This window comes from Pseudophryne corroboree, chromosome 6, assembly GCF_028390025.1.
Source record: "Pseudophryne corroboree isolate aPseCor3 chromosome 6, aPseCor3.hap2, whole genome shotgun sequence".
NCBI classification, from domain to species: Eukaryota; Metazoa; Chordata; class Amphibia; order Anura; family Myobatrachidae; genus Pseudophryne; species Pseudophryne corroboree.
In genome coordinates, this window is record NC_086449.1 from 93,538,295 (window position 1) to 93,557,524 (window position 19,230).

A 19,230-nucleotide genomic window follows, 5' to 3' on the forward strand; every position below is an offset into this window, starting at 1 on the left:
CTTTTCTTTTATTGCTGGTCTGAAAACTTTTATAGGTCAGGTGAATTATTAAAGCTTATCTGCAATTATAAACAGATGACACAACTCTTTCTGAAAGGTAACATTTTGATGCAATCAGTCTAGTTTGTTAGAAACAGGACTGCATCTCTCATATTGCAACGCCATGCTCCCAAAATAGACATCAATAAAAATGCCCTGTGTGAGGCTTGAACTCACGACCTTCAGATTATGAGACTGACGCGCTACCAACTGCGATAACAAGGCAACTGTTGGCTTATTTTTGGATTAGAAAAGGTGAGGCATTTTGGTTTAACAAATTTCCGATATCAGTAAAAATGTTTTCCTTGTATGAAACTTTGAAGGAGATTTATTTCAGCTTCCCATATGGTCTAGCGGTAAAGATTCCTGGTTTTCACCCAGGCGGCCCGGGTTCGACTCCCGGTATGGGAATAGAATCTTATTGTTGTTTTTAAACAGATTCAAAAGCAGAGGAACAAAAACTAATAGTTGTAGCCAGATGTTTCCTTGTGTCTGATGTGGTTCCAATTGCAGACGTGATCCACTGCTACTAATTGTGACAAGGTTTTGGGCAACTGCTGTGCCATTATCATTGGCCTTATCACAGGTAAAATTTCCAGTTATTATGAAACTGTGAGAAATGGGCTCTCTGAGGACAAAAATTACAAAGAATAGAACAATGCATTATGCTCCCCTTTTCCATCATTGATTCCAGCTGCATGAAAAATAAAATAAAAAAATGTTACAAATGTGTCAAGTGATCTGAAAACACCTTTTCCATTAGTTATGGTCTAAAATCCTTTGGCGTTAAAACAAATTTACAGATGTTAAGCGCTGTTATAAAGAGAAAATTCCTTCAATCCGGATAGGTGTTCTGGCAACTTTACAAGAAACAGAGTTTTAACTCTCAAGTTACAATGCACTGTTCTGAGGACAACAGTCATGACAAATAGAATGAAAAATGCTTTATGCTTTTTTTCCCCTAAATGGGTACATCTTGGATGAGTTATTTGACATCTTTTCTTTTATTGCTGGTCTGAAAACTTTTATAGGTCAGGTGAATTATTAAAGCTTATCTGCAATTATAAACAGATGACACAACTCTTTCTGAAAGGTAACATTTTGATGCAATCAGTCTAGTTTGTTAGAAACAGGACTGCATCTCTCATATTGCAATGCCATGCTCCCAAAATAGACATCAATAAAAATGCCCTGTGTGAGGCTTGAACTCACGACCTTCAGATTATGAGACTGACGCGCTACCAACTGCGATAACAAGGCAACTGTTGTCTTATTTTTGGATTAGAAAAGGTGAGGCATTTTGGTTTAACAAATTTCCGATATCAGTAAAAATGTTTTCCTTGTATGAAACTTTGAAGTAGATTTATTTCAGCTTCCCATATGGTCTAGCGGTAAGGATTCCTGGTTTTCACCCAGGCGGCCAGGGTTCGACTCCCGGTATGGGAATGGAATCTTATTGTTGTTTCTAAACAGATTCAAATGCAGAGGAACAAAAACTAATAGTTGTAGCCAGATGTTTCCTTGTGTCTGATGTGGTTCCAATTGCAGACGTGATCCACTGCTACTAATTGTGACAAGGTTTTGGGCAACTGCTGTGCCATTATCAATGGCCTTATCACAGGTAAAATTTCCAGGTATTATGAAACTGTGAGAAATGGGCTCTCTGAGGACAAAAATCACAAAGAATAGAACAATGCATTATGCTCCCCTTTTCCATCATTGATTCCAGCTGCATGAAAAATAAAATAAAAAAATGTTACAAATGTGTCAAGTGATCTGAAAACACCTTTTCCATTAGTTATGGTCTAAAATCCTTTGGCGTTAAAACAAATTTACAGATGTTAAGTCCTGTTATAAAGAGAAAATTCCTTCAATCCGGACAGGTGTTCTGGCAACTTTACAAGAAACAGAGTTTTAACTCTCAAGTTACAATGCACTGTTCTGAGGACAACAGTCATGACAAATAGAATGAAAAATGCTTTATGCTTTTTTTCCCCTAAATGGGGTAGATCTTGGATGAGTTATTTGACATCTTTTCTTTTATTGCTGGTCTGAAAACTTTTATAGGTCAGGTGAATTATTAAAGCTTATCTGCAATTATAAACAGATGACACAACTCTTTCTGAAAGGTAACATTTTGATGCAATCAGTCTAGTTTGTTAGAAACAGGACTGCATCTCTCATATTGCAACGCCATGCTCCCAAAATAGACATCAATAAAAATGCCCTGTGTGAGGCTTGAACTCACGACCTTCAGATTATGAGACTGACGCGCTACCAACTGCGATAACAAGGCAACTGTTGGCTTATTTTTGGATTAGAAAAGGTGAGGCATTTTGGTTTAACAAATTTCCGATATCAGTAAAAATGTTTTCCTTGTATGAAACTTTGAAGGAGATTTATTTCAGCTTCCCATATGGTCTAGCGGTAAAGATTCCTGGTTTTCACCCAGGCGGCCCGGGTTCGACTCCCGGTATGGGAATAGAATCTTATTGTTGTTTTTAAACAGATTCAAAAGCAGAGGAACAAAAACTAATAGTTGTAGCCAGATGTTTCCTTGTGTCTGATGTGGTTCCAATTGCAGACGTGATCCACTGCTACTAATTGTGACAAGGTTTTGGGCAACTGCTGTGCCATTATCATTGGCCTTATCACAGGTAAAATTTCCAGTTATTATGAAACTGTGAGAAATGGGCTCTCTGAGGACAAAAATTACAAAGAATAGAACAATGCATTATGCTCCCCTTTTCCATCATTGATTCCAGCTGCATGAAAAATAAAATAAAAAAATGTTACAAATGTGTCAAGTGATCTGAAAACACCTTTTCCATTAGTTATGGTCTAAAATCCTTTGGCGTTAAAACAAATTTACAGATGTTAAGTCCTGTTATAAAGAGAAAATTCCTTCAATACGGACAGGTGTTCTGGCAACTTTACAAGAAACAGAGTTTTAACTCTCAAGTTACAATGCACTGTTCTGAGGACAACAGTCATGACAAATAGAATGAAAAATGCTTTATGCTTTTTTCCCCCTAAATGGGGTAGATCTTGGATGAGTTATTTGACATCTTTTCTTTTATTGCTGGTCTGAAAACTTTTATAGGTCAGGTAAATTATTAAAGCTTATCTGCAATTATAAACAGAAGACACAACTCTTTCTGAAAGGTAACATTTTGATGCAATCAGTCTAGTTTGTTAGAAACAGGACTGCATCTCTCATATTGTAATGCCATGCTCCCAAAACAGACATCAATAAAAATGCCCTGTGTGAAGCTTGAACTCACGACCTTCAGATTATGAGACTGACGCGCTACCAACTGCGCTGACAAGACAAATGTAGCCTTAGATTTGGATTAGAAAAGGTGAGGCATTTTGGTTTAACAAATTTCCGATATCAGTAAAAATGTTTTCCTTGTATGAAACTTTGAAGGAGATTTATTTCAGCTTCCCATATGGTCTAGCGGTAAGGATTCTTGGTTTTCACCCAGGCGGCCCGGGTTCGACTCCCGGTATGGGAATGGAATCTTATTGTTGTTTCTAAACAGATTCAAAAGCAGAGGAACAAAAACTAATAGTTGTAGCCAGATGTTTCCTTGTGTCTGATGTGGTTCCAATTGCAGACGTGATCCACTGCTACTAATTGTGACAAGGTTTTGGGCAACTGCTGTGCCATTATCATTGGCCTTATCACAGGTAAAATTTCCAGGTATTATGAAACTGTGAGAAATGGGCTCTCTGAGGACAAAAATCACAAAGAATAGAACAATGCATTATGCTCCCCTTTTCCATCATTGATTCCAGCTGCATGAAAAATAAAATAAAAAAATGTTACAAATGTGTCAAGTGATCTGAAAACACCTTTTCCATTAGTTATGGTCTAAAATCCTTTGGCGTTAAAACAAATTTACAGATGTTAAGTCCTGTTATAAAGAGAAAATTCCTTCAATCCGGATAGGTGTTCTGGCATCTTTACAAGAAACAGAGTTTTAACTCTCAAGTTACAATGCACTGTTCTGAGGACAACAGTCATGACAAAAAGAATGAAAAATGCTTTATGCTTTTTTTCCCCTAAATGGGTACATCTTGGATGAGTTATTTGACATCTTTTCTTTTATTGCTGGTCTGAAATCTTTTATAGGTCAGGTGAATTATTAAAGCTTATCTGCAATTATAAACAGATGACACAACTCTTTCTGAAAGGTAACATTTTGATGCAATCAGTCTAGTTTGTTAGAAACAGGACTGCATCTCTCATATTGCAATGCCATGCTCCCAAAATAGACATCAATAAAAATGCCCTGTGTGAGGCTTGAACTCACGACCTTCAGATTATGAGACTGACGCGCTACCAACTGCGCTAACAAGGCAACTGTAGGCTTATTTTTGGATTAGAAAAGGTGAGGCATTTTGGTTTAACAAATTTCCGATATCAGTAAAAATGTTTTCCTTGTATGAAACTTTGAAGGAGATTTATTTCAGCTTCCCATATGGTCTAGCGGTAAGGATTCTTGGTTTTCACCCAGGCGGCCCGGGTTCGACTCCCGGTATGGGAATTGAATCTTATTGTTGTTTCTAAACAGATTCAATAGCAGAGGAACAAAAACTAATAGTTGTAGCCAGATGTTTCCTTGTGTCTGATGTGGTTCCAATTGCAGACGTGATCCACTGCTACTAATTGTAACAAGGTTTTGGGCAACTGCTGTGCCATTATCATTGGCCTTATCACAGGTAAAATTTCCAGGTATTATGAAACTGTGAGAAATGGGCTCTCTGAGGACAAAAAATCACAAAGAATAGAACAATGCATTATGCTCCCCTTTTCCATCATTGATTCCAGCTGCATGAAAAATAAAATAAAAAAATGTTACAAATGTGTCAAGTGATCTGAAAACACCTTTTCCATTAGTTATGGTCTAAAATCCTTTGGCGTTAAAACAAATTTACAGATGTTAAGTCCTGTTATAAAGAGAAAATTCCTTCAATCCGGACAGGTGTTCTGGCAACTTTACAAGAAACAGAGTTTTAACTCTCAAGTTACAATGCACTGTTCTGAGGACAACAGTCATGACAAATAGAATGAAAAATGCTTTATGCTTTTTTTCCCCTAAATGGGTACATCTTGGATGAGTTATTTGACATATTTTCTTTTATTGCTGGTCTGAAATCTTTTATAGGTCAGGTGAATTATTAAAGCTTATCTGCAATTATAAACAGATGACACAACTCTTTCTGAAAGGTAACATTTTGATGCAATCAGTCTAGTTTGTTAGAAACAGGACTGCATCTCTCATATTGCAATGCCATGCTCCCAAAATAGACATCAATAAAAATGCCCTGTGTGAGGCTTGAACTCACGAACTTCAGATTATGAGACTTACGCGCTACCAACTGCGCTAACAAGGAAACTGTAGCCTCAGATTTGGATTAGAAAAGGTGAGGCATTTTGGTTTAACAAATTTCCGATATCAGTAAAAATGTTTTCCTTGTATGAAACTTTGAAGTAGATTTATTTCAGCTTCCCATATGGTCTAGCGGTAAGGATTCCTGGTTTTCACCCAGGCGGCCCGGGTTCGACTCCCGGTATGGGAATGGAATCTTATTGTTGTTTCTAAACAGATTCAAATGCAGAGGAACAAAAACTAATAGTTGTAGCCAGATGTTTCCTTGTGTCTGATGTGGTTCCAATTGTAGACGTGATCCACTGCTACTAATTGTGACAAGGTTTTGGGCAACTGCTGTGCCATTATCATTGGCCTTATCACAGGTAAAATTTCCAGGTATTATGAAACTGTGAGAAATGGGCTCTCTGAGGACAAAAATCACAAAGAATAGAACAATGCATTATGCTCCCCTTTTCCATCATTGATTCCAGCTGCATGAAAAATAAAATAAAAAAATGTTACAAATGTGTCAAGTGATCTGAAAACACCTTTTCCATTAGTTATGGTCTAAAATCCTTTGGCGTTAAAACAAATTTACAGATGTTAAGCGCTGTTATAAAGAGAAAATTCCTTCAATCCGGATAGGTGTTCTGGCAACTTTACAAGAAACAGAGTTTTAACTCTCAAGTTACAATGCACTGTTCTGAGGACAACAGTCATGACAAATAGAATGAAAAATGCTTTATGCTTTTTTTCCCATAAATGGGGTAGATCTTGGATGAGTTATTTGACATCTTTTCTTTTATTGCTGGTCTGAAAACTTTTATAGGTCAGGTGAATTATTAAAGCTTATCTGCAATTATAAACAGATGACACAACTCTTTCTGAAAGGTAACATTTTGATGCAATCAGTCTAGTTTGTTAGAAACAGGACTGCATCTCTCATATTGCAACGCCATGCTCCCAAAATAGACATCAATAAAAATGCCCTGTGTGAGGCTTGAACTCACGACCTTCAGATTATGAGACTGACGCGCTACCAACTGCGATAACAAGGCAACTGTTGGCTTATTTTTGGATTAGAAAAGGTGAGGCATTTTGGTTTAACAAATTTCCGATATCAGTAAAAATGTTTTCCTTGTATGAAACTTTGAAGGAGATTTATTTCAGCTTCCCATATGGTCTAGCGGTAAAGATTCCTGGTTTTCACCCAGGCGGCCCGGGTTCGACTCCCGGTATGGGAATAGAATCTTATTGTTGTTTTTAAACAGATTCAAAAGCAGAGGAACAAAAACTAATAGTTGTAGCCAGATGTTTCCTTGTGTCTGATGTGGTTCCAATTGCAGACGTGATCCACTGCTACTAATTGTGACAAGGTTTTGGGCAACTGCTGTGCCATTATCATTGGCCTTATCACAGGTAAAATTTCCAGGTATTATGAAACTGTGAGAAATGGGCTCTCTGAGGACAAAAATTACAAAGAATAGAACAATGCATTATGCTCCCCTTTTCCATCATTGATTCCAGCTGCATGAAAAATAAAATAAAAAAATGTTACAAATGTGTCAAGTGATCTGAAAACACCTTTTCCATTAGTTATGGTCTAAAATCCTTTGGCGTTAAAACAAATTTACAGATGTTAAGTCCTGTTATAAAGAGAAAATTCCTTCAATACGGACAGGTGTTCTGGCAACTTTACAAGAAACAGAGTTTTAACTCTCAAGTTACAATGCACTGTTCTGAGGACAACAGTCATGACAAATAGAATGAAAACTGCTTTATGCTTTTTTTCCCCTAAATGGGTACATCTTGGATGAGTTATTTGACATCTTTTCTTTTATTGCTGGTCTGAAATCTTTTATAGGTCAGGTGAATTATTAAAGCTTATCTGCAATTATAAACAGATGACACAACTCTTTCTGAAAGGTAACATTTTGATGCAATCAGTCTAGTTTGTTAGAAACAGGACTGCATCTCTCATATTGCAATGCCATGCTCCCAAAATAGACATCAATAAAAATGCCCTGTGTGAGGCTTGAACTCACGAACTTCAGATTATGAGACTTACGTGCTACCAACTGCGCTAACAAGGCAACTGTAGCCTTAGATTTGGATTAGAAAAGGTGAGGCATTTTGGTTTAACAAATTTCCGATATCAGTAAAAATGTTTTCCTTGTATGAAACTTTGAAGTAGATTTATTTCAGCTTCCCATATGGTCTAGCGGTAAGGATTCCTGGTTTTCACCCAGGCGTCCCGGGTTCGACTCCCGGTATGGGAATGGAATCTTATTGTTGTTTCTAAACAGTTTCACATGCAGAGGAACAAAAACTAATAGTTGTAGCCAGATGTTTCCTTGTGTCTGATGTGGTTCCTATTGCAGACGTGATCCACTGCTACTAATTGTGACGAGGTTTTGGGCAACTGCTGTGCCATTATCATTGGCCTTATCACAGGTAAAATTTCCAGGTATTATGAAACTGTGAGAAATGGGCTCTCTGAGGACAAAAATCACAAAGAATAGAACAATGCATTATGCTCCCCTTTTCAATCATTGATTCCAGCTGCATGAAAAATAAAATAAAAAATTTTTACAAATGTGTCAAGTGATCTGAAAACACCTTTTCCATTAGTTATGGTCTAAAATCCTTTGGCGTTAAAACAAATTTACAGATGTTAAGTCCTGTTATAAAGAGAAAATCCCTTCAATCCGGATAGGTGTTCTGGCAACTTTACAAGAAACAGAGTTTTAACTCTCAAGTTACAATGCACTGTTCTGAGGACAACAGTCATGACAAATAGAATGAAAAATGCTTTATGCTTTTTTTCCCCTAAATGGGGTAGATCTTGGATGAGTTATTTGACATCTTTTCTTTTATTGCTGGTCTGAAAACTTTTATAGGTCAGGTAAATTATTAAAGCTTATCTGCAATTATAAACAGAAGACACAACTCTTTCTGAAAGGTAACATTTTGATGCAATCAGTCTAGTTTGTTAGAAACAGGACTGCATCTCTCATATTGTAATGCCGTGCTCCCAAAACAGACATCAATAAAAATGCCCTGTGTGAAGCTTGAACTCACGACCTTCAGATTATGAGACTGACGCGCTACCAACTGCGCTGACAAGACAAATGTAGCCTTAAATTTGGATTAGAAAAGGTGAGGCATTTTGGTTTAACAAATTTCCGATATCAGTAAAAATGTTTTCCTTGTATGAAACTTTGAAGGAGATTTATTTCAGCTTCCCATATGGTCTAGCGGTAAGGATTCCTGGTTTTCACCCAGGCGGCCCGGGTTCGACTCCCGGTATGGGAATGGAATCTTATTGTTGTTTCTAAACAGATTCAAATGCAGAGGAACAAAAACTAATAGTTGTAGCCAGATGTTTCCTTGTGTCTGATGTGGTTCCAATTGCAGACGTGATCCACTGCTACTAATTGTGACAAGGTTTTGGGCAACTGCTGTGCCATTATCAATGGCCTTATCACAGGTAAAATTTCCAGGTATTATGAAACTGTGAGAAATGGGCTCTCGGAGGACAAAAATCACAAAGAATAGAACAATGCATTATGCTCCCCTTTTCCATCATTGATTCCAGCTGCATGAAAAATAAAATAAAAAAATGTTACAAATGTGTCAAGTGATCTGAAAACACCTTTTCCATTAGTTATAGTCTAAAATCCTTTGGCGTTAAAACAAATTTACAGATGTTAAGTCCTGTTATAAAGAGAAAATTCCTTCAATCCGGACAGGTGTTCTGGCAACTTTACAAGAAACAGAGTTTTAACTCTCAAGTTACAATGCACTGTTCTGAGGACAACAGTCATGACAAATAGAATGAAAAATGCTTTATGCTTTTTTTCCCCTAAATGGGGTAGATCTTGGATGAGTTATTTGACATCTTTTCTTTTATTGCTGGTCTGAAAACTTTTATAGGTCAGGTGAATTATTAAAGCTTATCTGCAATTATAAACAGATGACACAACTCTTTCTGAAAGGTAACATTTTGATGCAATCAGTCTAGTTTGTTAGAAACAGGACTGCATCTCTCATATTGCAACGCCATGCTCCCAAAATAGACATCAATAAAAATGCCCTGTGTGAGGCTTGAACTCACGACCTTCAGATTATGAGACTGACGCGCTACCAACTGCGATAACAAGGCAACTGTTGGCTTATTTTTGGATTAGAAAAGGTGAGGCATTTTGGTTTAACAAATTTCCGATATCAGTAAAAATGTTTTCCTTGTATGAAACTTTGAAGGAGATTTATTTCAGCTTCCCATATGGTCTAGCGGTAAAGATTCCTGGTTTTCACCCAGGCGGCCCGGGTTCGACTCCCGGTATGGGAATAGAATCTTTTGTGTTTTAAACAGCAGAGGAACAAGAAACTAAGTTAGTTGTTTGTAAGTCTGAACTATGTGGATGTTTCCTTGTGTCTGATGTGGTTCCAATGCAGACGTGATCCACTGCTACTAATTGTGACAAGGTTTTGGGCAACTGCTGTGCCATTATCATTGGCCTTATCACAGGTAAAATTTCCAGTTATTATGAAACTGTGAGAAATGGGCTCTCTGAGGACAAAAATTACAAAGAATAGAACAATGCATTATGCTCCCCTTTTCCATCATTGATTCCAGCTGCATGAAAAATAAAATAAAAAAATGTTACAAATGTGTCAAGTGATCTGAAAACACCTTTTCCATTAGTTATGGTCTAAAATCCTTTGGCGTTAAAACAAATTTACAGATGTTAAGTCCTGTTATAAAGAGAAAATTCCTTCAATACGGACAGGTGTTCTGGCAACTTTACAAGAAACAGAGTTTTAACTCTCAAGTTACAATGCACTGTTCTGAGGACAACAGTCATGACAAATAGAATGAAAAATGCTTTATGCTTTTTTCCCCCTAAATGGGGTAGATCTTGGATGAGTTATTTGACATCTTTTCTTTTATTGCTGGTCTGAAAACTTTTATAGGTCAGGTAAATTATTAAAGCTTATCTGCAATTATAAACAGAAGACACAACTCTTTCTGAAAGGTAACATTTTGATGCAATCAGTCTAGTTTGTTAGAAACAGGACTGCATCTCTCATATTGTAATGCCATGCTCCCAAAACAGACATCAATAAAAATGCCCTGTGTGAAGCTTGAACTCACGACCTTCAGATTATGAGACTGACGCGCTACCAACTGCGCTGACAAGACAAATGTAGCCTTAGATTTGGATTAGAAAAGGTGAGGCATTTTGGTTTAACAAATTTCCGATATCAGTAAAAATGTTTTCCTTGTATGAAACTTTGAAGGAGATTTATTTCAGCTTCCCATATGGTCTAGCGGTAAGGATTCTTGGTTTTCACCCAGGCGGCCCGGGTTCGACTCCCGGTATGGGAATGGAATCTTATTGTTGTTTCTAAACAGATTCAAAAGCAGAGGAACAAAAACTAATAGTTGTAGCCAGATGTTTCCTTGTGTCTGATGTGGTTCCAATTGCAGACGTGATCCACTGCTACTAATTGTGACAAGGTTTTGGGCAACTGCTGTGCCATTATCATTGGCCTTATCACAGGTAAAATTTCCAGGTATTATGAAACTGTGAGAAATGGGCTCTCTGAGGACAAAAATCACAAAGAATAGAACAATGCATTATGCTCCCCTTTTCCATCATTGATTCCAGCTGCATGAAAAATAAAATAAAAAAATGTTACAAATGTGTCAAGTGATCTGAAAACACCTTTTCCATTAGTTATGGTCTAAAATCCTTTGGCGTTAAAACAAATTTACAGATGTTAAGTCCTGTTATAAAGAGAAAATTCCTTCAATCCGGATAGGTGTTCTGGCATCTTTACAAGAAACAGAGTTTTAACTCTCAAGTTACAATGCACTGTTCTGAGGACAACAGTCATGACAAAAAGAATGAAAAATGCTTTATGCTTTTTTTCCCCTAAATGGGTACATCTTGGATGAGTTATTTGACATCTTTTCTTTTATTGCTGGTCTGAAATCTTTTATAGGTCAGGTGAATTATTAAAGCTTATCTGCAATTATAAACAGATGACACAACTCATTCTGAAAGGTAACATTTTGATGCAATCAGTCTAGTTTGTTAGAAACAGGACTGCATCTCTCATATTGCAATGCCATGCTCCCAAAATAGACATCAATAAAAATGCCCTGTGTGAGGCTTGAACTCACGACCTTCAGATTATGAGACTGACGCGCTACCAACTGCGCTAACAAGGCAACTGTAGGCTTATTTTTGGATTAGAAAAGGTGAGGCATTTTGGTTTAACAAATTTCCGATATCAGTAAAAATGTTTTCCTTGTATGAAACTTTGAAGGAGATTTATTTCAGCTTCCCATATGGTCTAGCGGTAAGGATTCTTGGTTTTCACCCAGGCGGCCCGGGTTCGACTCCCGGTATGGGAATTGAATCTTATTGTTGTTTCTAAACAGATTCAATAGCAGAGGAACAAAAACTAATAGTTGTAGCCAGATGTTTCCTTGTGTCTGATGTGGTTCCAATTGCAGACGTGATCCACTGCTACTAATTGTAACAAGGTTTTGGGCAACTGCTGTGCCATTATCATTGGCCTTATCACAGGTAAAATTTCCAGGTATTATGAAACTGTGAGAAATGGGCTCTCTGAGGACAAAAAATCACAAAGAATAGAACAATGCATTATGCTCCCCTTTTCCATCATTGATTCCAGCTGCATGAAAAATAAAATAAAAAAATGTTACAAATGTGTCAAGTGATCTGAAAACACCTTTTCCATTAGTTATGGTCTAAAATCCTTTGGCGTTAAAACAAATTTACAGATGTTAAGTCCTGTTATAAAGAGAAAATTCCTTCAATCCGGACAGGTGTTCTGGCAACTTTACAAGAAACAGAGTTTTAACTCTCAAGTTACAATGCACTGTTCTGAGGACAACAGTCATGACAAATAGAATGAAAAATGCTTTATGCTTTTTTTCCCCTAAATGGGTACATCTTGGATGAGTTATTTGACATATTTTCTTTTATTGCTGGTCTGAAATCTTTTATAGGTCAGGTGAATTATTAAAGCTTATCTGCAATTATAAACAGATGACACAACTCTTTCTGAAAGGTAACATTTTGATGCAATCAGTCTAGTTTGTTAGAAACAGGACTGCATCTCTCATATTGCAATGCCATGCTCCCAAAATAGACATCAATAAAAATGCCGGGTGTGAGGCTTGAACTCACGAACTTCAGATTATGAGACTTACGCGCTACCAACTGCGCTAACAAGGAAACTGTAGCCTCAGATTTGGATTAGAAAAGGTGAGGCATTTTGGTTTAACAAATTTCCGATATCAGTAAAAATGTTTTCCTTGTATGAAACTTTGAAGTAGATTTATTTCAGCTTCCCATATGGTCTAGCGGTAAGGATTCCTGGTTTTCACCCAGGCGGCCCGGGTTCGACTCCCGGTATGGGAATGGAATCTTATTGTTGTTTCTAAACAGATTCAAATGCAGAGGAACAAAAACTAATAGTTGTAGCCAGATGTTTCCTTGTGTCTGATGTGGTTCCAATTGTAGACGTGATCCACTGCTACTAATTGTGACAAGGTTTTGGGCAACTGCTGTGCCATTATCATTGGCCTTATCACAGGTAAAATTTCCAGGTGTTATGAAACTGTGAGAAATGGGCTCTCTGAGGACAAAAATCACAAAGAATAGAACAATGCATTATGCTCCCCTTTTCCATCATTGATTCCAGCTGCATGAAAAATAAAATAAAAAAATGTTACAAATGTGTCAAGTGATCTGAAAACACCTTTTCCATTAGTTATGGTCTAAAATCCTTTGGCGTTAAAACAAATTTACAGATGTTAAGCGCTGTTATAAAGAGAAAATTCCTTCAATCCGGATAGGTGTTCTGGCAACTTTACAAGAAACAGAGTTTTAACTCTCAAGTTACAATGCACTGTTCTGAGGACAACAGTCATGACAAATAGAATGAAAAATGCTTTATGCTTTTTTTCCCATAAATGGGGTAGATCTTGGATGAGTTATTTGACATCTTTTCTTTTATTGCTGGTCTGAAAACTTTTATAGGTCAGGTGAATTATTAAAGCTTATCTGCAATTATAAACAGATGACACAACTCTTTCTGAAAGGTAACATTTTGATGCAATCAGTCTAGTTTGTTAGAAACAGGACTGCATCTCTCATATTGCAACGCCATGCTCCCAAAATAGACATCAATAAAAATGCCCTGTGTGAGGCTTGAACTCACGACCTTCAGATTATGAGACTGACGCGCTACCAACTGCGATAACAAGGCAACTGTTGGCTTATTTTTGGATTAGAAAAGGTGAGGCATTTTGGTTTAACAAATTTCCGATATCAGTAAAAATGTTTTCCTTGTATGAAACTTTGAAGGAGATTTATTTCAGCTTCCCATATGGTCTAGCGGTAAAGATTCCTGGTTTTCACCCAGGCGGCCCGGGTTCGACTCCCGGTATGGGAATAGAATCTTATTGTTGTTTTTAAACAGATTCAAAAGCAGAGGAACAAAAACTAATAGTTGTAGCCAGATGTTTCCTTGTGTCTGATGTGGTTCCAATTGCAGACGTGATCCACTGCTACTAATTGTGACAAGGTTTTGGGCAACTGCTGTGCCATTATCATTGGCCTTATCACAGGTAAAATTTCCAGGTATTATGAAACTGTGAGAAATGGGCTCTCTGAGGACAAAAATTACAAAGAATAGAACAATGCATTATGCTCCCCTTTTCCATCATTGATTCCAGCTGCATGAAAAATAAAATAAAAAAATGTTACAAATGTGTCAAGTGATCTGAAAACACCTTTTCCATTAGTTATGGTCTAAAATCCTTTGGCGTTAAAACAAATTTACAGATGTTAAGTCCTGTTATAAAGAGAAAATTCCTTCAATACGGACAGGTGTTCTGGCAACTTTACAAGAAACAGAGTTTTAACTCTCAAGTTACAATGCACTGTTCTGAGGACAACAGTCATGACAAATAGAATGAAAACTGCTTTATGCTTTTTTTCCCCTAAATGGGTACATCTTGGATGAGTTATTTGACATCTTTTCTTTTATTGCTGGTCTGAAATCTTTTATAGGTCAGGTGAATTATTAAAGCTTATCTGCAATTATAAACAGATGACACAACTCTTTCTGAAAAGTAACATTTTGATGCAATCAGTCTAGTTTGTTAGAAACAGGACTGCATCTCTCATATTGCAATGCCATGCTCCCAAAATAGACATCAATAAAAATGCCCTGTGTGAGGCTTGAACTCACGAACTTCAGATTATGAGACTTACGTGCTACCAACTGCGCTAACAAGGCAACTGTAGCCTTAGATTTGGATTAGAAAAGGTGAGGCATTTTGGTTTAACAAATTTCCGATATCAGTAAAAATGTTTTCCTTGTATGAAACTTTGAAGTAGATTTATTTCAGCTTCCCATATGGTCTAGCGGTAAGGATTCCTGGTTTTCACCCAGGCGGCCCGGGTTCGACTCCCGGTATGGGAATGGAATCTTATTGTTGTTTCTAAACAGTTTCAAATGCAGAGGAACAAAAACTAATAGTTGTAGCCAGATGTTTCCTTGTGTCTGATGTGGTTCCTATTGCAGACGTGATCCACTGCTACTAATTGTGACGAGGTTTTGGGCAACTGCTGTGCCATTATCATTGGCCTTATCACAGGTAAAATTTCCAGGTATTATGAAACTGTGAGAAATGGGCTCTCTGAGGACAAAAATCACAAAGAATAGAACAATGCATTATGCTCCCCTTTTCAATCATTGATTCCAGCTGCATGAAAAATAAAATAAAAATTTTTTACAAATGTGTCAAGTGATCTGAAAACACCTTTTCCATTAGTTATGGTCTAAAATCCTTTGGCGTTAAAACAAATTTACAGATGTTAAGTCCTGTTATAAAGAGAAAATCCCTTCAATCCGGATAGGTGTTCTGGCAACTTTACAAGAAACAGAGTTTTAACTCTCAAGTTACAATGCACTGTTCTGAGGACAACAGTCATGACAAATAGAATGAAAAATGCTTTATGCTTTTTTTCCCCTAAATGGGGTAGATCTTGGATGAGTTATTTGACATCTTTTCTTTTATTGCTGGTCTGAAAACTTTTATAGGTCAGGTAAATTATTAAAGCTTATCTGCAATTATAAACAGAAGACACAACTCTTTCTGAAAGGTAACATTTTGATGCAATCAGTCTAGTTTGTTAGAAACAGGACTGCATCTCTCATATTGTAATGCCGTGCTCCCAAAACAGACATCAATAAAAATGCCCTGTGTGAAGCTTGAACTCACGACCTTCAGATTATGAGACTGACGCGCTACCAACTGCGCTAACAAGGCAACTGTAGGCTTATTTTTGGATTAGAAAAGGTGAGGTATTTTGGTTTAACAAATTTCCGATATCAGTAAAAATGTTTTCCTTGTATGAAACTTTGAAGGAGATTTATTTCAGCTTCCCATATGGTCTAGCGGTAAGGATTCTTGGTTTTCACCCAGGCGGCCCGGGTTCGACTCCCGGTATGGGAATTGAATCTTATTGTTGTTTCTAAACAGATTCAATAGCAGAGGAACAAAAACTAATAGTTGTAGCCAGATGTTTCCTTGTGTCTGATGTGGTTCCAATTGCAGACGTGATCCACTACTACTAATTGTAACAAGGTTTTGGGCAACTGCTGTGCCATTATCATTGGCCTTATCACAGGTAAAATTTCCAGGTATTATGAAACTGTGAGAAATGGGCTCTCTGAGGACAAAAAATCACAAAGAATAGAACAATGCATTATGCTCCCCTTTTCCATCATTGATTCCAGCTGCATGAAAAATAAAATAAAAAAATGTTACAAATGTGTCAAGTGATCTGAAAACACCTTTTCCATTAGTTATGGTCTAAAATCCTTTGGCGTTAAAACAAATTTACAGATGTTAAGTCCTGTTATAAAGAGAAAATTCCTTCAATCCGGACAGGTGTTCTGGCAACTTTACAAGAAACAGAGTTTTAACTCTCAAGTTACAATGCACTGTTCTGAGGACAACAGTCATGACAAATAGAATGAAAAATGCTTTATGCTTTTTTTCCCCTAAATGGGTACATCTTGGATGAGTTATTTGACATATTTTCTTTTATTGCTGGTCTGAAATCTTTTATAGGTCAGGTGAATTATTAAAGCTTATCTGCAATTATAAACAGATGACACAACTCTTTCTGAAAGGTAACATTTTGATGCAATCAGTCTAGTTTGTTAGAAACAGGACTGCATCTCTCATATTGCAATGCCATGCTCCCAAAATAGACATCAATAAAAATGCCCTGTGTGAGGCTTGAACTCACGAACTTCAGATTATGAGACTTACGCGCTACCAACTGCGCTAACAAGGAAACTGTAGCCTCAGATTTGGATTAGAAAAGGTGAGGCATTTTGGTTTAACAAATTTCCGATATCAGTAAAAATGTTTTCCTTGTATGAAACTTTGAAGTAGATTTATTTCAGTTTCCCATATGGTCTAGCGGTAAGGATTCCTAATTGTGACAAGGTTTTGGGCAACTGCTGTGCCATTATAATTGGCCTTATCACAGGTAAAATTTCCAGGTATTATGAAACTGTGAGAAATGGGCTCTCTGAGGACAAAAATCACAAAGAATAGAACAATGCATTATGCTCCCCTTTTCCATCATTGATTCCAGCTGCATGAAAAATAAAATAAAAAAATGTTACAAATGTGTCAAGTGATCTGAAAACACCTTTTCCATTAGTTATGGTCTAAAATCCTTTGGCGTTAAAACAAATTTACAGATGTTAAGTCCTGTTATAAAGAGAAAATTCCTTCAATCCGGACAGGTGTTCTGGCAACTTTACAAGAAACAGAGTTTTAACTCTCAAGTTACAATGCACTGTTCTGAGGACAACAGTCATGACAAATAGAATGAAAAATGCTTTATGCTTTTTTTCCCCTAAATGGGGTAGATCTTGGATGAGTTATTTGACATCTTTTCTTTTATTGCTGGTCTGAAATCTTTTATAGGTCAGGTGAATTATTAAAGCTTATCTGCAATTATAAACAGATGACACAACTCTTTCTGAAAGGTAACATTTTGATGCAATCAGTCTAGTTTGTTAGAAACAGGACTGCATCTCTCATATTGCAACGCCATGCTCCCAAAATAGACATCAATAAAAATGCCCTGTGTGAGGCTTGAACTCACGACCTTCAGATTATGAGACTGACGCGCTACCAACTGCAATAACAAGGCAACTGTTGGCTTATTTTTAGATTAGAAAAGGTGAGGCATTTTGGTTTAACAAATTTCCGATATCAGTAAAAATGTTTTCCTTGTATGAAACTTTGAAGGAGATTTATTTCAGCTTCCCATATGGTCTAGCGGTAAAGATTCCTGGTTTTCACCCAGGCGGCCCGGGTTCGACTCCCGGTATGGGAATAGAATCTTATTGTTGTTTTTAAACAGATTCAAAAGCAGAGGAACAAAAACTAATAGTTGTAGCCAGATGTTTCTTGTGTCTGATGTGGTTCCAATTGCAGACGTGATCCACTGCTACTAATTGTGACAAGGTTTTGGGCAACTGCTGTGCCATTATCATTGGCCTTATCACAGGTAAAATTTCCAGGTATTATGAAACTGTGAGAAATGGGCTCTCTGAGGACAAAAATTACAAAGAATAGAACAATGCATTATGCTCCCCTTTTCCATCATTGATTCCAGCTGCATGAAAAATAAAATAAAAAAATGTTACAAATGTGTCAAGTGATCTGAAAACACCTTTTCCATTAGTTATGGTCTAAAATCCTTTGGCGTTAAAACAAATTTACAGATGTTAAGTCCTGTTATAAAGAGAAAATTCCTTCAATACGGACAGGTGTTCTGGCAACTTTACAAGAAACAGAGTTTTAACTCTCAAGTTACAATGCACTGTTCTGAGGACAACAGTCATGACAAATAGAATGAAAACTGCTTTATGCTTTTTTTCCCCTAAATGGGTACATCTTGGATGAGTTATTTGACATCTTTTCTTTTATTGCTGGTCTGAAATCTTTTATAGGTCAGGTGAATTATTAAAGCTTATCTGCAATTATAAACAGATGACACAACTCTTTCTGAAAGGTAACATTTTGATGCAATCAGTCTAGTTTGTTAGAAACAGGACTGCATCTCTCATATTGCAATGCCATGCTCCCAAAACAGACATCAATAAAAATGCCCTGTGTGAGGCTTGAACTCACGAACTTCAGATTATGAGACTTACGTGCTACCAACTGCGCTAACAAGGCAACTGTAGCCTTAGATTTGGATTAGAAAAGGTGAGGCATTTTGGTTTAACAAATTTCCGATATCAGTAAAAATGTTTTCCTTGTATGAAACTTTGAAGTAGAATTATTTCTGCTTCCCATATGGTCTAGCGGTAAGGATTCCTGGTTTTCACCCAGGCGGCCCGGGTTCGACTCCCGGTATGGGAATGGAATCTTATTGTTGTTTCTAAACAGTTTCAAATGCAGAGGAACAAAAACTAATAGTTGTAGCCAGATGTTTCCTTGTGTCTGATGTGGTTCCAATTGCAGACGTGATCCACTGCTACTAATTGTGACAAGGTTTTGGGCAACTGCTGTGCCATTATCATTGGCCTTATCACAGGTAAAATTTCCAGGTATTATGAAACTGTGAGAAATGGGCTCTCTGAGGACAAAAATCACAAAGAATAGAACAATGCATTATGCTCCCCTTTTCCATCATTGATACCAGCTGCATGAAAAATA

General features: G+C 37.1%; 36 non-coding genes across 36 annotated transcripts; 18 read left to right on the forward strand and 18 right to left on the reverse strand.

Annotated features, from left to right (window-relative positions):
• Positions 1-191: 191 nt before the first annotated feature.
• TRNAM-CAU (transfer RNA methionine (anticodon CAU)) lies at positions 192-264 on the reverse strand. The gene has a single exon. It is a non-coding gene; the product is annotated as a tRNA-Met (tRNA).
• A 114-nt stretch (positions 265-378) lies between these two features.
• On the forward strand, positions 379-450 carry TRNAE-UUC (transfer RNA glutamic acid (anticodon UUC)). Its single transcript has one exon. It is a non-coding gene; the product is annotated as a tRNA-Glu (tRNA).
• Positions 451-1,226: 776 nt separating this feature from the next.
• On the reverse strand, positions 1,227-1,299 carry TRNAM-CAU (transfer RNA methionine (anticodon CAU)). The gene has a single exon. It is a non-coding gene; the product is annotated as a tRNA-Met (tRNA).
• Positions 1,300-1,413: 114 nt separating this feature from the next.
• TRNAE-UUC (transfer RNA glutamic acid (anticodon UUC)) lies at positions 1,414-1,485 on the forward strand. The gene has a single exon. It is a non-coding gene; the product is annotated as a tRNA-Glu (tRNA).
• A 777-nt stretch (positions 1,486-2,262) lies between these two features.
• TRNAM-CAU (transfer RNA methionine (anticodon CAU)) lies at positions 2,263-2,335 on the reverse strand. The gene has a single exon. It is a non-coding gene; the product is annotated as a tRNA-Met (tRNA).
• Positions 2,336-2,449: 114 nt separating this feature from the next.
• TRNAE-UUC (transfer RNA glutamic acid (anticodon UUC)) lies at positions 2,450-2,521 on the forward strand. Its single transcript has one exon. It is a non-coding gene; the product is annotated as a tRNA-Glu (tRNA).
• A 777-nt stretch (positions 2,522-3,298) lies between these two features.
• TRNAM-CAU (transfer RNA methionine (anticodon CAU)) lies at positions 3,299-3,371 on the reverse strand. Its single transcript has one exon. It is a non-coding gene; the product is annotated as a tRNA-Met (tRNA).
• Positions 3,372-3,485: 114 nt separating this feature from the next.
• TRNAE-UUC (transfer RNA glutamic acid (anticodon UUC)) lies at positions 3,486-3,557 on the forward strand. Its single transcript has one exon. It is a non-coding gene; the product is annotated as a tRNA-Glu (tRNA).
• A 776-nt stretch (positions 3,558-4,333) lies between these two features.
• TRNAM-CAU (transfer RNA methionine (anticodon CAU)) lies at positions 4,334-4,406 on the reverse strand. Its single transcript has one exon. It is a non-coding gene; the product is annotated as a tRNA-Met (tRNA).
• A 114-nt stretch (positions 4,407-4,520) lies between these two features.
• TRNAE-UUC (transfer RNA glutamic acid (anticodon UUC)) lies at positions 4,521-4,592 on the forward strand. Its single transcript has one exon. It is a non-coding gene; the product is annotated as a tRNA-Glu (tRNA).
• Positions 4,593-5,369: 777 nt separating this feature from the next.
• TRNAM-CAU (transfer RNA methionine (anticodon CAU)) lies at positions 5,370-5,442 on the reverse strand. Its single transcript has one exon. It is a non-coding gene; the product is annotated as a tRNA-Met (tRNA).
• Positions 5,443-5,556: 114 nt separating this feature from the next.
• TRNAE-UUC (transfer RNA glutamic acid (anticodon UUC)) lies at positions 5,557-5,628 on the forward strand. The gene has a single exon. It is a non-coding gene; the product is annotated as a tRNA-Glu (tRNA).
• A 777-nt stretch (positions 5,629-6,405) lies between these two features.
• Positions 6,406-6,478, reverse strand: TRNAM-CAU (transfer RNA methionine (anticodon CAU)). The gene has a single exon. It is a non-coding gene; the product is annotated as a tRNA-Met (tRNA).
• A 114-nt stretch (positions 6,479-6,592) lies between these two features.
• Positions 6,593-6,664, forward strand: TRNAE-UUC (transfer RNA glutamic acid (anticodon UUC)). Its single transcript has one exon. It is a non-coding gene; the product is annotated as a tRNA-Glu (tRNA).
• Positions 6,665-7,440: 776 nt separating this feature from the next.
• TRNAM-CAU (transfer RNA methionine (anticodon CAU)) lies at positions 7,441-7,513 on the reverse strand. The gene has a single exon. It is a non-coding gene; the product is annotated as a tRNA-Met (tRNA).
• A 114-nt stretch (positions 7,514-7,627) lies between these two features.
• Positions 7,628-7,699, forward strand: TRNAE-UUC (transfer RNA glutamic acid (anticodon UUC)). The gene has a single exon. It is a non-coding gene; the product is annotated as a tRNA-Glu (tRNA).
• A 777-nt stretch (positions 7,700-8,476) lies between these two features.
• On the reverse strand, positions 8,477-8,549 carry TRNAM-CAU (transfer RNA methionine (anticodon CAU)). Its single transcript has one exon. It is a non-coding gene; the product is annotated as a tRNA-Met (tRNA).
• Positions 8,550-8,663: 114 nt separating this feature from the next.
• Positions 8,664-8,735, forward strand: TRNAE-UUC (transfer RNA glutamic acid (anticodon UUC)). Its single transcript has one exon. It is a non-coding gene; the product is annotated as a tRNA-Glu (tRNA).
• A 777-nt stretch (positions 8,736-9,512) lies between these two features.
• On the reverse strand, positions 9,513-9,585 carry TRNAM-CAU (transfer RNA methionine (anticodon CAU)). Its single transcript has one exon. It is a non-coding gene; the product is annotated as a tRNA-Met (tRNA).
• Positions 9,586-9,699: 114 nt separating this feature from the next.
• TRNAE-UUC (transfer RNA glutamic acid (anticodon UUC)) lies at positions 9,700-9,771 on the forward strand. The gene has a single exon. It is a non-coding gene; the product is annotated as a tRNA-Glu (tRNA).
• A 782-nt stretch (positions 9,772-10,553) lies between these two features.
• On the reverse strand, positions 10,554-10,626 carry TRNAM-CAU (transfer RNA methionine (anticodon CAU)). Its single transcript has one exon. It is a non-coding gene; the product is annotated as a tRNA-Met (tRNA).
• A 114-nt stretch (positions 10,627-10,740) lies between these two features.
• TRNAE-UUC (transfer RNA glutamic acid (anticodon UUC)) lies at positions 10,741-10,812 on the forward strand. Its single transcript has one exon. It is a non-coding gene; the product is annotated as a tRNA-Glu (tRNA).
• Positions 10,813-11,588: 776 nt separating this feature from the next.
• Positions 11,589-11,661, reverse strand: TRNAM-CAU (transfer RNA methionine (anticodon CAU)). The gene has a single exon. It is a non-coding gene; the product is annotated as a tRNA-Met (tRNA).
• A 114-nt stretch (positions 11,662-11,775) lies between these two features.
• On the forward strand, positions 11,776-11,847 carry TRNAE-UUC (transfer RNA glutamic acid (anticodon UUC)). The gene has a single exon. It is a non-coding gene; the product is annotated as a tRNA-Glu (tRNA).
• A 964-nt stretch (positions 11,848-12,811) lies between these two features.
• On the forward strand, positions 12,812-12,883 carry TRNAE-UUC (transfer RNA glutamic acid (anticodon UUC)). Its single transcript has one exon. It is a non-coding gene; the product is annotated as a tRNA-Glu (tRNA).
• A 777-nt stretch (positions 12,884-13,660) lies between these two features.
• On the reverse strand, positions 13,661-13,733 carry TRNAM-CAU (transfer RNA methionine (anticodon CAU)). Its single transcript has one exon. It is a non-coding gene; the product is annotated as a tRNA-Met (tRNA).
• A 114-nt stretch (positions 13,734-13,847) lies between these two features.
• On the forward strand, positions 13,848-13,919 carry TRNAE-UUC (transfer RNA glutamic acid (anticodon UUC)). The gene has a single exon. It is a non-coding gene; the product is annotated as a tRNA-Glu (tRNA).
• Positions 13,920-14,695: 776 nt separating this feature from the next.
• TRNAM-CAU (transfer RNA methionine (anticodon CAU)) lies at positions 14,696-14,768 on the reverse strand. The gene has a single exon. It is a non-coding gene; the product is annotated as a tRNA-Met (tRNA).
• Positions 14,769-14,882: 114 nt separating this feature from the next.
• On the forward strand, positions 14,883-14,954 carry TRNAE-UUC (transfer RNA glutamic acid (anticodon UUC)). The gene has a single exon. It is a non-coding gene; the product is annotated as a tRNA-Glu (tRNA).
• A 777-nt stretch (positions 14,955-15,731) lies between these two features.
• Positions 15,732-15,804, reverse strand: TRNAM-CAU (transfer RNA methionine (anticodon CAU)). The gene has a single exon. It is a non-coding gene; the product is annotated as a tRNA-Met (tRNA).
• Positions 15,805-15,918: 114 nt separating this feature from the next.
• On the forward strand, positions 15,919-15,990 carry TRNAE-UUC (transfer RNA glutamic acid (anticodon UUC)). Its single transcript has one exon. It is a non-coding gene; the product is annotated as a tRNA-Glu (tRNA).
• Positions 15,991-16,767: 777 nt separating this feature from the next.
• On the reverse strand, positions 16,768-16,840 carry TRNAM-CAU (transfer RNA methionine (anticodon CAU)). The gene has a single exon. It is a non-coding gene; the product is annotated as a tRNA-Met (tRNA).
• Positions 16,841-17,640: 800 nt separating this feature from the next.
• TRNAM-CAU (transfer RNA methionine (anticodon CAU)) lies at positions 17,641-17,713 on the reverse strand. The gene has a single exon. It is a non-coding gene; the product is annotated as a tRNA-Met (tRNA).
• A 114-nt stretch (positions 17,714-17,827) lies between these two features.
• On the forward strand, positions 17,828-17,899 carry TRNAE-UUC (transfer RNA glutamic acid (anticodon UUC)). The gene has a single exon. It is a non-coding gene; the product is annotated as a tRNA-Glu (tRNA).
• Positions 17,900-18,674: 775 nt separating this feature from the next.
• On the reverse strand, positions 18,675-18,747 carry TRNAM-CAU (transfer RNA methionine (anticodon CAU)). The gene has a single exon. It is a non-coding gene; the product is annotated as a tRNA-Met (tRNA).
• A 114-nt stretch (positions 18,748-18,861) lies between these two features.
• TRNAE-UUC (transfer RNA glutamic acid (anticodon UUC)) lies at positions 18,862-18,933 on the forward strand. Its single transcript has one exon. It is a non-coding gene; the product is annotated as a tRNA-Glu (tRNA).
• Positions 18,934-19,230: the final 297 nt, after the last annotated feature.